Source organism: Equus asinus, chromosome 12, assembly GCF_041296235.1.
Source record: "Equus asinus isolate D_3611 breed Donkey chromosome 12, EquAss-T2T_v2, whole genome shotgun sequence".
NCBI classification, from domain to species: Eukaryota; Metazoa; Chordata; class Mammalia; order Perissodactyla; family Equidae; genus Equus; species Equus asinus.
Genome location: NC_091801.1, coordinates 31,571,680 through 31,584,426, shown reverse-complemented (window position 1 = coordinate 31,584,426; position 12,747 = coordinate 31,571,680). Strand labels below are relative to the sequence as shown.

The 12,747-nt window shown below is 40.0% G+C and overlaps 1 protein-coding gene across 4 annotated transcripts in view; it reads right to left on the bottom strand.

Moving 5' to 3' along the window:
- The window catches only part of PCMTD1 (protein-L-isoaspartate (D-aspartate) O-methyltransferase domain containing 1), a 70,142-nt gene extending 57,963 nt beyond the window's left edge, over window positions 1-12,179 (bottom strand). For 2 of the 4 annotated variants that reach the window (XM_014843756.3, XM_014843768.3), the window contains exon 1: window positions 9,347-12,179. The gene's annotated coding sequence lies outside the window, so the exon portion shown is untranslated. The remainder of the gene's footprint in view (window positions 1-9,346) is intronic. The other 2 variants (XM_014843775.3, XM_070481300.1) reach the window with 2 other exon arrangements.
- Window positions 12,180-12,747: the final 568 nt, after the last annotated feature.

Below are 12,747 nucleotides of genomic sequence, written 5' to 3'. Positions count from 1 at the left end.
AAACCAGTGATTGCAAAAATTGACAGTGATAGCTGAACAAGTCCTTAACAAGAAAAAGAAAGCTTATATAAAGCTTTTTTAACATGAACAATGACATAGCTCAATTACTTTAAGTCCATGGTTATCTCCCTCCCTTTCCTTTAGAACCGAATCAATTTCATGAATGGTTACAGTACACAGATAGTTACATAAATCACTGTAGAAAAACCTCAATTTTTCTTTTTCCATTTCTAATTTCTCTGGTTCATTAAAGAATAAAGGTTCAACCACTCTATTTGCAGGAGAAAAAGTCAAGTCCATTAAAACAGTTTAGAAGAATTTGAAGTAATTCTTTTAGGATGAGATTTATAATATATGTTAAGTCACTATAGGCCACTGCCAGGCTCTCCCTTGAAACTAAAATTATAGTGACTATCTTCATGTGTTCCAAAATTTGCTCTTATACTTGAGTATCAAGGTGACCAAGAATTTAAAACTCTACTCTAGGCATTAAGAGACTACAATGAAAACATGATTACTGAGAGCACCAGGACTTATAGGAGTCACAGGGATAAAATAGACCATCCTTCTAAATACCGTAAAACAAAGATAGTTTTCTGTTTATTTTTTGAGCTATGGCATTTCTAAATATTTCTTTCTAATAAACTTAAGGTCCAGTATTTTAAAGATGGAGTACAAAAATAAGACACAAAGTCAGAATAAAAGCTCTGAACTATTAATCTAGGAGCAGTCATAGAGGTGCACTCACTGATCCATCCACCCACACACTTGTGGCTTCCATCACCAACAGCTAAACCACCAAGTGCTCGGTACATGAGCACAAATCACCTGACATGCTAAGTCAGGCCCTAACACAGACTTGGTCACCTAACAAGGTATCCAGGTCAAAGAAAACTCAAGCACTCACATTTTCCATGACTGCATTACCAAATCTATTTGCCTTATACGGCAGCAGGATTTATAAAGGTAGGCTTTTCTTAATGAGTTGGTGTTCTCATTAACACAGAAGTCTCTCACAATCAACTAGAGGATACACCACCCCTGGGTGATAACATTCTTCATGATGTTTCCTCTTTATCCATATTTTCTAGTCTTTCTACGATGAATTCTTACTACTATTACACAAGGGAAAAGAGCAAAAACAAATGACATTTTATGTATTATTTCTACAATGACTAGTAGGGTGTAAGTGACCAAAAAAGAATTACAGGTGTTGAGAAACGACTCCATGCAAATGAATCACTGTTAAAAAAGTCTAACCCATATGGACTTAGGGAGCATATAGAGTACCATCATAAAAAGAAATGACATATCTATCAAACATCTAAAAACTAATTTTTTGATGCCTATCAGGAAAACCCCCAAATCCTGTATTTAGGACAGAATGACTGGAAAATGACAAAGAAAAGATAATACATTAAAATTCAGTAAGCCAATATTACTACTTAAAAAAAAAAAGCACAGCTTGGGAAACCTCAAATGACTTGTTAGGAGTAACCTGATAGACCAGTTACAGAACCTAAGTAGCTATTACACTTTGCACAATAATACTCTGTATTTATAGTACTCTAGGTCTGAAGAAATCAAAGAGCACTCACTATTTATCTTGTATTATCCCACCATCACCTTATTCACCTATTATTCCATATGACTTTGACTTTTATCATTCTTACCATTTAGTTGTTATTCAATAGGATTCTGATATTCTTATGATACATAAATATGCTATTTTTGTTTATACATAAAAGTCTGAAGGGATTCACAACACACTATTAAAAAACTATTACCAAGCAACCAATGAGGAACAGATGTGGGTGAGAGAGGTTTGCTGAAGGAGAAATTTATTTAACTTCATTTATTTCAGTAGTCTAAATCTTATCTTCAATCACACAATAATAAAAAAAATTAGTAACACCTAAGATATATTACATTGCAGGTCATGACATTTGCTTCGAGATGATACACAGGGATTAGTTCATCCCCTCAACACATTTCCTATGCTAAATATACTATTAAAGACCAAAGTACCAGAGTTTCCACATATCAAGTATCATTTCTACACAGCGAACTTCCAAACACACTCAGTGCTAACCCCTACCCAGAGCAGACAACTGGTCATAGACGCTGCTACCAATCACCACTACCAACCCTACGCTTCCAATTCAGTTGTCAACTATGGATTCTAAGTAAGCATCTTCGCATGATTTCCATCCTTCTCTCTGTTTACTTACCCATTAATCATCAGGCCAGAAAAGGAAGCCATTTCATTCCCCACCAAGAAACATCCATTTCAGTTTTCAAATTTTATTTTCCCTTACAGGGAAAGATCTACTTTTTATTTCTCTTCCCTCAAAGTGTAGCCTCAATGGATAAAATAGTAAAAAATGGAAACAATCTAAACACCCATCAGTCAGGAACATGGTTAAATAAACTATATACAATCTATGTCTGTAGCTATATGTAGCAGACACTTTGAGGCTGCAAAAAAGTTTTTCAAAAGAACAAAGTTCTTTATCTACCGATATGGAACATTAGAGATATACTAAGTGAAAAATTGTTCACAGTGCACCTCATCTTTATATAAGTGGAAAGAGTACTGTATCTATTCATATTTACTTGTATCCAAATAAACTGCTTCTTTTATATCATTCCATGAATGAGTGGCTACCTCCAGCTGGGGAAAGTGGAAGGCTGAGGAGGAGACATTTTCAGTTTATAAAACTTTTTGTACCACTTAAAATTTGAACCAAGTGACTGACTATATTACCTATTTTTAAAATCAGTAAATTATTTTAAACTTGCTTAAAACTTCTGTCTTCAGAGTACTTGTGATTACTTTAATACTTTATAAAGTTGAGAGCAGGCAGACTGACAAACTGATTAGTTTGAAAATTAATCTCACTCCTCTATAATCACGCATTTAGCACTCCAGAAAGAAATCTCAAATGTTTCACCCTATCACCATCACCAAGATATCTTACATTCCCAATTCCTAACAGCAAAGATTATACTTTTCCTTAATAAAGCAAGAATTAATTTTTAAGTGGCTAAACTTTTATACAATATAGGATGCAAAGGCAGATATAAGACAAATATAAAATTGTAATCTCTGCATGGTAACCATTAACCTTGATAAATTCAAATACGTCTGAAATTTTCATAAATTTTTAAGGAAGCAAAGAGTTATATATAATCTGTGTGAGCGCGTTTCAGCTGGTCATACAGCTGGAGCTTCCTGATATCACCAAGAGGAATAAAACGACCCTGAATTATAGGCACAGTTTTATTCTCTCTTTCATATCCATATAAGCAGAGAAGAAACTGTGAGTCCAGGGAGTTTATGACAATACTACAGTTGATTTGAAAATGTGTTTAATTCAAAAGCATGAAAAAGAATTCAAATGTCAAACCACAAATTTTAGGAATTTTTATATATAATAACTCAGACATGTGCATATAGAAAAAGACGAGTGAACTTTTTAAAATAAACAATTTATAATTACATAGTAATCGATCCAAAAATAAAGAACTCATTTGATAGCCTACAACAAGAAAATCTGGTTTTCTTACATACACACACAGAATTTAAAACTCCAATAAACTATTTTGTGTATCATTCAGCAACTAAAATCAAGTATTATTTAATACCATTAAAGGTGCAGGTGACAAGTGATCATTTTCGTATTTGTTCACACATATTTCCTGAGCATCCATTGAGAGATAAAAGGAACAGCAAGACATGGTTTCTGCATTAAAGGATTTTATAATCCAATTACAACCATTAAGAGTACTCAAAAACAAATTCAGAGTAGAAAGTTATCAAGAGGTTAAACAACCAAACAAATGAGAGGAGACCTCACTACCATACAGACAGGGAAGGGGCTTTAGGGAAATAAGGTGTATGAGCTAGCCTTTTCCTTAGAGGATTTCAAAAGGCAGGGATGGGAAAGGGAGAAAATTCCAAGAGGAAATGCATGAGAAACCAAAAAGTTCCTTTCTTTTTGGAAGAGAAAGAATGTAAACTTAAGTTGGAATAAAACAAGAAATAAATTTGAAAAGGAACACTGGAGCCAAATAACGCAGCTTTGAAAGGCAACACTGAGGAATAAGGACTTTATTCCAGAGTTGATCAGGAGCCACTCAGTGGAGGCACGGTGGTCAAGAACACAGTTGTGGAAGAAAGACAGGCTTAGGATTCAAATTCCAGTTCCTCTACTTAGTAGCAACTCCTTCACGCCCAGGAAGTCTCAATTTCTTCACCTATAAAGTGAGATATTAGTATCTACAACATAAAACTATTATGAAGACCAAATGACAACAAAGGATCCAGCACAGTGGCTGACATAAGTAACAAGAAGTGTTTTGGGTTTTTTTGTTTGTTTCTGACAGGCAGGGAAAATGACGTGATCAGGGCTGCACTTGGGACAATTAATTTGATAGCAGCATGCATGATGAATGGCAAAACCTAGAGATTAGGTATGTCTCCTGTTAATGGCAGTTGAGGCAAAGGGATTAAAAGTACTTCATTGCTGGGAAAATGGAAAAGAGGCAGGAGAATCAGGCACCACAATGCAATAAAACGGCAAAGAAATTCTTTCTGAGAGAAAAGGGGAGAGTGAAGAATCAAAGGTGACCTTTGATTCTGAGCCTAGATGACAAAGACAACATTAAGATCATTAATGTAAACAAGGAAATGAGAGAAGAAAACTACATTTGCAAAGGAAACAGTTTAATTCTGATTCAAGATAAAATGACAGCCGCTTCAAGAGTTTTATCAAAGAGAACAACAAGAAAAGGGAAGTCTGAAACTTAGGAAAGAAAATGAGGCTGGAATTGGGGCCTCAGCAATAAGGAAGGAATAAACAGTGGAAAGCATGGGTTTGTGTGAGATTAGAAAGGAGAAAATACAGGTTTAAAAGCGAAGATCACAACTCAATCGAAGAGAACACCTGTATTTAAGAAGTGAGATGAGAAAATAAACAAAGGGCACAAGAAGGACAAGTGTGAGGTACCGGCTTGTAGAAGTAAGAGAGAAGACAGGACTTCTCAGCACTTCATATTCCACAGCTCTTCAGATGCTCACTGCAACTTTAGATTATAAGCGGAGCTGATTTATGATATTATGATTATAGGTACTTAAGAGCCTGCAAGTTACTGAAAAGTGTTAATTATTGCAACTCAACCCCCAGCAGGACACAGCTAATACAAGATAATTATTATAATTAGATATTTTTTCAGTATCTCAAAGCTCAAAGAACTATAACTTTTAAGTTCTCATACTCCTTGACACTCATCCACACAATTGACTCTACTGATTACCCACTCTTTGAGGAAACCCCTTTTCCCTTTGTCTACTTCAACCGCCAATTCTCATGATTTCTCCCTCTATTCTGGCTTCTCTTTCAACTTAACAAGTTTCTCCCTAGAAATCGAATTATCAGGGAATAGGTCCTTTAATGCAATTCCACAATAGCTGTTTTATACTGTTAGTTTTTAAACCCCAACTAGATTTTAAACTCTAGATCATACATGATGCTTCTTTTGTTATCATTCACAGAACTTAAATAGTTTATTGATTTCTGACTACTCATGAATATATGTCCCCTAAAGGATCTTCAGGCTAAACTGGAAAATGAATTTTCTATTTCTTCCTATCAGCCATAAAATCTCTCTTATTAATTTTTGAAAATATATACACAGCATTGGATTCCTCGCCCTCCGACAGTTGAAAGTCAATAGATCTCAACATATTCTAAACACATCTATCTGATACTGAACATTTTTGTGTCCCACAACTATAAAACTCACTCAGATCCAGTGTTAGTTGTCCAAGAGATAATCGATGGCCAATATGCCATTTAGATGTGAATCCAATTACCATCCTTAATAACTGCCAAAAATAAAAGCTCAAATATTCGCCTATATGTGAGTTTCTTCTCAAATACATAGTACAATTGATCATACTTTACTAACTTCAGTATTTGCCACATTTCTTTAAACTACATAACTGTCACATCTGCTGGAAAACTGAAACAGGTTAATATACCATAATATTATGCCACATACTCTATTGTCTGTCATGATGCATGTTTTTTTTGAGGAAGATTAGCCCTGAGCTAACATCTGCTGCCAATTCTCCTCTGTTTTGAGGAGGAAGACTGGCCCTACGCTAATATCCGTGCCCATTTCCTCTATTTTACACGTGTAAAGTCTACCACAGCATAGCTTGATAAGCAGCATGTAGGTCCGCACCCAGGATCTGAACTGGCAGACCCCAGGCTGCTGAAGCAGAATGTGCGAACTTAACCGCTGTGCCACCAGGCCGGCCTCTATGCATTTTTAAGAGTCTAAAAAATACCAAAAATGAAATAGGCAAATTACAATCTTTTTAAAGCCCTCTTTGTACTCTTTTCATCTAATTAGTTTACAAAGAGCGCAATTAGGTTCATAAAAATAATGTTAAATGAAATGAGATTATCCATCCAAGTTTACAAGGAATAAAAGCACCTGTAACAGCTACAATTTACCAAGATATCCAAATTTGCCATGACATCAAGTAGAGTGACTAAATCAACACAATCCCCCATCTTCTTGGTTAATGGCATCAGTTTAAGGAATTTAATATTTTGATAATACATCACCAGAAACCTCATCTAAAAAGACACCATTACAGGGGGCCGGCCCAGTGGTTAAGTTTGTGTGAGCTGCTTCGGCAGCCAGGGGTTCTCTGGACTGGATCCTGGCCGTGGACCTACACACTACTCATCAAGCCATGCTGTGGCAGCATCCCACACAGACGAACTACAATGACTTACAACAAGGATATACAATTATGTACTGGGGCTGTGGGGAGGGGTGAAAAAAAAAATAAAGAGGAATATGGGCAACAGTTGTTAGCCCCGGGCCAATCTTCAAAAACAAAAAAAAAGCAGGTCACCAAACATCAAAAAAAAAAAGATACCATTACAATTTCACACTATTTATGCTTTAGATTATTTTTCAGTGCATATGATATATCCACGTCTCTATTTTGTAAGGAACATCTCCAAGCTAAAAAAGAGAAGGAAACTCTAAGATCAACAGTTTTGTAAGGCAATTTTCATTAATGGGAGGCGGCAAGGCAGAGCAAAAAACAGGTTCTTGAATTAACTATGCCTGAATCTAAGGTAGTCACCACCACTAAAAACGCAATGTGATCTTGAGCAGTTTAGTTAACCTCTCAGAGCCTCTGTTTATTAATCTAGAGAATGGGGAAAACGCCACCTATGCTGTTGTGAGAAATACATAACAAATGGCATGTAATTATCAGCAACGATAAATAAAATGCCATGGATGTTTTTGATTCCTTTTAAACACAGTTCCCCAAATAGGAAGTGCTACACAATTGAGCCTAAGATTTCAGGCCATACATGTTTAGAACTAGACTGCTCTTTGTGATGATCTTACTCAGTTATATGTTTTCCCCGGAGGCTAGCACAAAGATGAACACACAGTACATTTTTAATAAATACAAGTCAGTGATTAAGTCAACAAAGCCTCCAGCTCTTCTGCACACAGAAATACACAACCTGAGAGAGATTTCCTAGCTTTCTATCTTGTTTAATAGTAAGCAATGTAGTATCATCCTTCCACTTATGGTTTACTTCCTACGGTTCACTACCAAAATATTTAATCCCTGGCTGTTTTTTGGGTTGTGGGGTTTTTTTTCCACCTGTCTAAAATACAAACTTCTGAGCCACTGGCTCTTCTTCACACACAGTTCATGTTTAAGGAACTGAATTTGTTTTCAATCAACCGTTTAGAATTTAAATTTACTTTGAAAAATGCACTTAAAAAAACAGAAAGTAAACTATTTTCGTAACCTGCTTTATGAAGTCATCCAAGCCTTCGTGTAAGCTACGATTAAGCACTGTGTAAACATATTACTCAACTCGCCTAATATGTAAGTATCCCCAACGAGCCTTAGACATTCTGAAAGCTTTATCACACTGTATTTCAAAATAGTGGTTTGCAATCCTTTTTAAAAGCTATTTAAAAGCTAAGAGAGTAGGGAAAAAAATGGAGACAATGTTCAGCAATAAAAAAGTACACGGCCATGTAGCTTTTAAAAAGAATGAGGTATGTAATAAAACGGAGCGATTTCCGTGAGTATTGTTGGCTAAGAAAACTATACACTTATAGATGACCCCAACTTTTTTTAAAACATACTTATATGCAGAAAAAAGTCCTGAGGCCAAACACCGCATCTGAAGACTGGTTACCCTGGGTAGTAAGACAGGGAAAAGAGTGGGGTGGGAGGAGCAGGAAGGACGACGACAGAGGTCTTCATTGTTTGGCTGATTAATTTTTTTCTTAAAGAGCGCGTAATACTATTGTAACTTAAAAAAATAACGGGAGAAAATAACTATTGGTAAAACCATACCCTCTCCTCCGTACCCAAATTCTTCCAACTTGTAATTTTAAAAACATAGTTATGAGTTCTCAATTTTAAAAACAGGACATACAAAAACACAGAATTATAAGTTAAAAGAAAAATATCTTAGATTTGCAAAATTACTCCCTCCGGTTCTACTCCTGGGTCCTCTTTTCGCCGGTGTGAAATACCCTGAGGACTGGCAGCGCACTTAAACAGTAGTAACCGCTCAAACAAAAAACAGAAAGTAAGAAAATGTTTAGCGCCTGCTGTAGCCTCTTAAGTCCCTTCCCAGCCCCCAAGGCTTCTCTGAGCCTACGTAGGCTGGACTCCCTTCCTTCACAATCAAAACAACAACAGAAAGTCAGCGGGAGGATCTGAAAGGCCCGAAGGGGCCGCGGGGGGCCGCGGACGGCCGCATCGGGCAGGCAGTGGCTCAGAACCACAGGACGGTCTGCGCCCGGCCCCTTTCGGCCGCCTGGACCCCGGCCTCCGGCCCCTTCGAACCCCCTATTCGCCCTCGACCTCCCAGCCCTTCGGCCTTTCCCGGCCCTTGAACCCCGACCTCCGACCTCCTAGACCCCCTCGAGAACCCCAGCCTCCTTCGACCCCCCCCAACTCTCCGGTCCCCGACCTGCGGGCCCCTTCAGCCTTTCCGGCCCCTTGAACCCCAACCTCCAACCTCCCAGCCAGCTCGAGCCCCCCCCGCCCCCGCAACTCCCGGGTCCCCGACCTCCAGGCCCTTTGGACTCTTCCGGCTCCCTGGATCCCAACCCCCGGCCCCCTGCCTCCAACCTCCCAGCCCCCTTCGACGCCCCCTCGACTCGCCAGCCCTCGACCTCCCGTCCTCCTTTGACCCCCCCCCCCACGCCCGACCCCACACGCGGGACACGCCGACCCGCACGACCCCGAGCCCAGAGGCGGCGGCGTTACCTGCGGCGAGGCGGTGGGTCAGGCCCTCTGCAGCAGCGCGCAGACTCAGCAGCTAGGACTCGGAGAGCTCCGCGGCGGCCGGCCGCCGCCACCGCCACAACAACACGGCCGCACCGCCGCCGCCGCCGCCGCCGGGGGGAGGGGCGGAACCCGGACCTGCGGCTGGGGTAGCCGGACCGTCGCGGCCTTCGGAGTCGTCCGGGATCTAGGCATGCGCAGAGAGCCGCGGGCGCGAGGGCCTCTTGGCCAGGACACCGAAGTCAACAAGGCCTGGGTACGCCCCCCATCCGGCTCCGCCCACTATGGGATCGCTCCGCCCCCAGGCCTTAACAACGCGAGGCCTTCACAAGGCCTGGACACGGCCGCGGTTGGGAGAGATCCTGCGAGAGCGGAGGCTCGAAATGCGACCTCGTTTTCCGTGTTTGGACTCTCCTGGGAGTGAGTGGACACGAGACGGTCAGCGGTGGCGTAGGGGCAGCTGAGGGTAGAAGCCCCGCCTTGGGAGTGCTGTTGAGCTCCGCTGCGCCCCGGCACAGGGCCTCTCGGTGTCGAAGTATCTTTGAGGGTGCTTCCCCGCGGGGTAACTCGACTGAGGCTGTTGTGGAGAGTGCTCACCGCTTTATCTGAGGAGCCAGGGATTTTTCTCCAGAATGTGCCACTTTAAAGTGTTCACTTAGCGTTGGAAGTTCCCCCAACCCCCTTTGCTAGGGCCTTCGCCGCCAGGCCCGCGTGTTTCCCGTGTCGCGTCGGTCCTCGCCGCCTTTCTGAGTGTCCCCTCTCCCGGCCCGGCCCGGGACGTGGGCTGTCAGTGCTAGGCTAACGTGTGCTCTGCGTTCAACACATTGTGTGCTTCCGGCCGCCGAGGATGGCATGCCCAGAAGTTCCTGTCGGCTTGCTTAAATAGCCCATAGCCCATAACCAGAAGGGAAGGTTTTTGAGGAAGAGGGATAGAAAGTTGTGAAGAGGAAAGAAGACGTTGGGTCAAGAGAGCCGCTCCAGTGAACCTAGTCAGTAAACAAGTTATTCATACTTTTGTGAGTTTTAGTGTGCATAAAAGGCAGTGTCCTCTTCTAAGTACTGTAAATTTTGTGCCAGTGTTCTGCTTTCCTGTTAATTAATCGTGTGTGCCCCTCCAGCCCACTGGTAGACTTGCATTGCTTGAATTCTGTTCGGTTTTGATTTTCAAATGTTAGCAGTGATTGTAGGCTACCTACGCCTATAGGTTACCTAAGGCGAATTAGAATAGTTACAATATCCTTGATGCTCAGGCTACTATTTCCCACCAGAGCTGATTCTATGCAGAAGTGTGTAATTAATATATTAATGAAAGAAGAACATGCAAGCAAGGTCACAGCTGAAATCACAAAATAAGAACTTGCAAACAAGAACAAAATTGCTGCTAAGGTAGTGTTCCATTCGGCTCTACAACTTTATTTGGGTTTAAAATAGAAATGCATATCCAGTGCACGCATAGCTCCTAACTGCAAAATCTCTATTCATCTGCCTTCTGAGTTAGAGCCCTTGCTCACGGATTCTTTGGCTCTCTGGCTGGTCTGAGGGCACACCTATCAGTGGTGGGATCATGTAATAGTCTTACAAGATTCGCTTTCTGCCATTCCAAGCAGAATTTTTAACACATGAAAGTATCTTACCATAATCAAAATAAGAAGAAATGGTTAAGTTAGAAAAACAGCTTAAATCGTTAAACAACTGCAACAGCCTTTCCCCTATTTTCTTTCCATTTCTATGTATTTATTTTCTGCCTTCTGCTATAGGAATTCTTCAGGGCTCTAGACCTTTTTTCTCTTCTTCCTCATTAAAGTTGACTACACATTGTTTTTAATAAGACTTCTAGTAAGTACTTTGTTCTTGTGGGTGAGTAGGCGAACAGCAAACAAGCCATTAACTCTGTATCTTCCTGTGGTACACACACTGCATGGTCCCACCCCATCTCCTCCTTCAGACCATTTCTGATTATGCCTCGATTTAGCACTTTTCGTGCACTTCTGATGTGTGTTTTCCTACTAATTTGTAATCCACAAAGTCTGGCCATTTGCCTATAGCATTCACTAGTGCTCTCCAGTGCCTGATACAGTGTCTGCTACAATGTTGGTACTCTGCAGTTGTTGAATGGATAATTTAAATTTTAAATTATTCGATCATCTAGAATTTAGAGATTTATTTAGACGTTGATTAATTTAGATAGCAAACATGGACAATTTATTCCTAGAGTTCTTGGACAGTTGTTGCAGCAAGTCTGGTCCTGGCAACAAGTAACACTTGCTGTAATAACTTAATTCTTCGTACCAGGTTGCTTCAATTTTAATATTAAGCAGAAAATACCCAAAGTGAATACAGAATATTGTGTAGCCAGGAGCCTTATAATATCAGAAATGCTCTATTATTTGAATGCATAAGACATTCAACAAATGCTCATTAAACAAAATCAAATTCAGCATAGAAACTACTATCACCATGTAGGAGTTCACATTTCCTATAGGCATGGCAGTTGTTGCCTGTTTTCTTCAGCCTCAGAATTAGAGGTCTGCATGTGTTGCCCAGCTAACTTTCAATCATCTAGTTATTTGCAAACACCTGTGTTGCATCATAGGCCTTGGCTATGGTTTATACTACCAAGTCTAGTTTGTGAGGCCTGAAAATATTTCCTTATATCTTTCATTTGACCTACAATGTCCGGGGAAAACCTAGTGCTAAATTCCACTACATATGGAACTGTTTTGTTCTGCAGTTTTGTTTCCCTGTACGATTTTCAGTATAATTACAAGTCCATCACCCCCTACCCCCCAAAAAAAACAATAAAAACAAATACTTCTCTCTAAAAGAAAATGTTTCACTGTAGTTTTTTTCCTCTTTTTGAATAGCATAAACAACACATCAACATTTCCCTTATTGATTTTAAGAAACATAAATTTAGTTCGTTGGGAAGATAATAATGTTTTCTAGAGTAGGACTAGAATTTGATAATGAAGGCGAAAGCTTAAGACCCTACATTCCAGATAAGTGATATCTATAATTTACAAATTGAGGAAATATAAAGCAGTCTTAGAGCTGACAGAGGTGAAAGGGAATCTCTAATTTACTGACAACCTTTGTCTATAGCCGTTAGCACTTTCTTTATTACAAGATATCTCCTTGGGATTGTGTTCCACTGTGGTCACTTATTATCTCACATATTGAGAAATATTATAGCCAAAATTAAGGATAAAGATCTCTATGACAATATAAAAGTAACTATCCACTAGAGAAAAGTGAAAAAGACTTTGTTCTCAAAATGTGGTCTGGGACTAGAGGAATCAAATTCTAAGGGAATTTATTAGAAGTGCAAACTCATGGGGCCCCATCCCAATTTAACAAGTCCTCTGGGCAATTCTGATGAATGG